The 3246-nt window shown below is 43.8% G+C and overlaps 1 non-coding gene across 1 annotated transcript; it reads left to right on the top strand.

Annotated features, from left to right (window-relative positions):
• The first annotated feature begins 518 nt into the window (after positions 1-518).
• Positions 519-589, top strand: TRNAG-CCC (transfer RNA glycine (anticodon CCC)). Its single transcript has one exon. It is a non-coding gene; the product is annotated as a tRNA-Gly (tRNA).
• Positions 590-3246: the final 2657 nt, after the last annotated feature.

Raw genomic sequence — 3246 nt, 5'->3', positions numbered from 1 at the left:
CTAACGATGAAATATTGACTGCAAGCATTATTAATCTTTTCATATCACATTTCCTTCAAATGCTTTATACATCTTCAGGCCGACAAATAATAGTATTATAATGATTACAAGACCGATCATTACTCTTTTGCCAAAAAAACCAGCAACAAAAGACTAACTCAGTGGACCAACCTTTGTTTCTTCATTATCTCTCCCTTGATTTTGTCCTTTTGTTTCCTCTTTCTTCTAATTCTGCTTCTGCTTCTTATTTCCTCCCTGGATTAGAACTTTACTTACCTAAACTACCAGTTAGGTTACCTTCTCAGAACCACTAAGGCAGCAGTTTGAGGTTGACAATTGAAGATTTAGGATTAGAAAAAAGAAACATGAATGAATTTCTGGTATTTTATTATATGGGTTTGTAATGCAGGTAGAAAGACCTTTCTGAGAGTTAAGAATTTGATCTGATAAATGAATTAATTTGATAAGTCTTTCTAGATACTCTTTTTCAGTATCCTCCAGGACATTGGTAGAGAGAGGCATTGGTAGTTCAATGGTAGAATTCTCGCCTCCCACGCGGGAGACCCGGGTTCAATTCCCGGCCAATGCAATCAGTTTGTGTTTTTCACTTCTTCCCTGCAAAATTATACTCCATAACCAAATAGTGCATTTAGGGGCTTGGCCACCACAAAGTAAACTGCCAACACTCGTCAAAATAGCGGCAAAAGACATTCAGGAGACTAACCCAGGACCCCTGCACTTGTTGGACTCAACAAACGGCTTAGCAAAATGGCAAGCACGAAGTGTTTCTGGTGAGTCACTGCAGTTTTGATATTGGTACCTGTTACCTTCATCTATTCTCTGAGCGGATCCCTGCAAACCCAAAGAACCATCAGGTTCCTGATTCGCGTGCTGGACCTTGGGCTTACCGCGGAGCCACTATGGAGAGGATCAAGAAATGAAACTCCAGGAAGGAGAGAAGCTGCAGGCGGGGCTGTCACCTCAAAGGTCCAAGAGGCCTCGGCGGCCCAAAGAAAGGGGAGGTGTGTGGGGAAGAATCTGCGTGGAGATGAGAGGAGCGGCGGAGACTGGTCCTTGAGCAGGGGTGGCCAGTGGACCCTCGAGGCTGTACCCCAGACAACGTGGACCGAATTTGCTAACATCATCAGCCACCGCGGCCTCCGCGTGTTTTGTGGGCCCATCGGTGTTCCGCGAGGGATTCCGTGTGTCTGGCAATGTGTGTCAACAGGTGTTGGCCTGAAATTTGGCCGGGCACGGTGGCTCACGCCTGTAATCCCAGCACTGTGTGAGGCCGAGGCGGATGGATCGCTTGAGGTCAAGAGTTCAAGACCTTCCTGGCTAACACGGTGAAATTCGTCTCTACTAAAAATACAAAAATTAGCCGAATGTGGTGGCATGCACCTGCTATTCCAGCTACTTGGGAGGTTGAGGCAGGAGAATCGCTTGAACCTGGGAGGCGGAGGTTGCGGTGAGCCAAGATCAAGCTGCTGCACTCCAGCCTGGACGACACATCGACTTCGGAAAAAAAAAAAAAAGAAGGCAGAGGTGTAGATGGGACAACAAGATCTCCCAGGAGGCTTGTTGTAGAGGCAGTGGCCGGATCCTGAGAGATGAGACTTTTTAAAATTATGTAGCAGAGTGGGGAGAGAGTAACGGAGAAGTATATGAAAGAGAGAAAAGCACGAAAATCTGCAGACGTCCAAGAATAAAGCATAGAAAATAGTGTGAGTGCTATTCACAATAGCAAAGACTTGGAATCAACCCAAATGTCCACCTGTGACAGACTGGATTAAGAAAATGTGGCACATATACACCATGGAATACTATGCAGCCATAAAAAATGATGAGTTTGCGTCCTTTGTAGGGACATGGATGCAGCTGGAAACCATCATTCTTAGCAAACTATCACAAGAAGAGAAAACCAAACACCGCATGTTCTCACTCATAGGTGGGAACTGAACAATGAGATCACTTGGACTCGGGAAGGGGAACATCACACATCGGGGCCTATCATGGGGAGGGGGGTGGGGGGAGGGATTGCATTGGGAGTTATACCTGATATAAATGATGAATTGATGGGTGCTGACGAGTTGATGGGTGCAGCACACCAACATGGCACAAGTATACATATGTAACAAACCTGCACGTTATGCACGTGTACCCTAGAACTTAAACTATAATAATAAAAAAAAAATAAAAAAAAAAGAAAATAGTGTGAGTGTTTTTACATTAAAAAAAATATATATATAAGAGGTACAATGGTTGTCAGCAGGTTTTGCGGTCGTGTAGTGGTTAATACTTCTAGTTGTGGTTGCTGCAACCTGGGTTCTAATCTGAGTCACAGCAGTGTTTTGTATCCTGCGATTGTGGCTAATAGACCTGTCATTTGCTTCACCTTTAATCCTAGCAGCCTCCAGAGAGCAGAGTAAACCGCAGGCCCAGAAGGGCACCAGCTTCTGGAGTTTAGCCCACAGTGCATAAACTAGGGGGCGGCCTGGCCAAAAGGAAAACTTGGACGTGCTCTTAGTCTCACAATTAAGCAGAAAAAAATCCTGTAGGTGAAGATGCCACCTCTCAAGGACCCTTTGTCTGTAGCTTCCACTGATGAAATAATGCAGTTATAGTCTTTCTGGTAGAGAAAACAGCTGTATCAGTGGGATTTTTAAAAAACACAAAATGAGAACGAGCTTTTAGTGAGTTTACAATAAAATCTAAACCAGTTGTCATGGTCGACACCGGCTTGCCTCCATTCCCCATCCACTGATTTTATGAGGGCATAAAATTCTCATAAAATAAGATTGTGCAAGACACAATGGCTTTAGTGCACCTCTGCTGTTAAGACTATTATTACTATTATTAGTACTTTTGAGATGTAGTCTTGTTCTGTCATCCAGGCTGGAATGTCGTGGCTCAATCTCGGTTTACTGCAACCTCCATCTCCCGGGTTCAAGGAATAAGAACAGTAAATAAACTACAGTTCACATAAAGTTCACAAGTCTTTAGTGCAGTTTAATTTTGATAAATGTAATCACCATCCAGCTCAAGTTATAGAAAATTGCCATCATCTGAGAAAGGCCTGTTAGAGCCCCTTCCAGGCAATTCTCACCCTGTGTCCTCTTAATCACTATTCTGATGCCCATTCCCATAGGTTACAATCGCCTGTTCTTAAAGTTCACATGAGTGAATGGACATATCTTTTGTATCTGGCCTTTTTTCTGCAGTTATGTTCGTTATACTCATGAGATA

The sequence above is a fragment of the Rhinopithecus bieti genome, unplaced genomic scaffold (assembly GCF_001698545.2).
Source record: "Rhinopithecus bieti isolate Rb0 unplaced genomic scaffold, ASM169854v2 scaffold_15160, whole genome shotgun sequence".
Lineage (NCBI taxonomy): Eukaryota > Metazoa > Chordata > Mammalia > Primates > Cercopithecidae > Rhinopithecus > Rhinopithecus bieti.
This window is presented reverse-complemented; position numbering and strand designations above follow the sequence as displayed.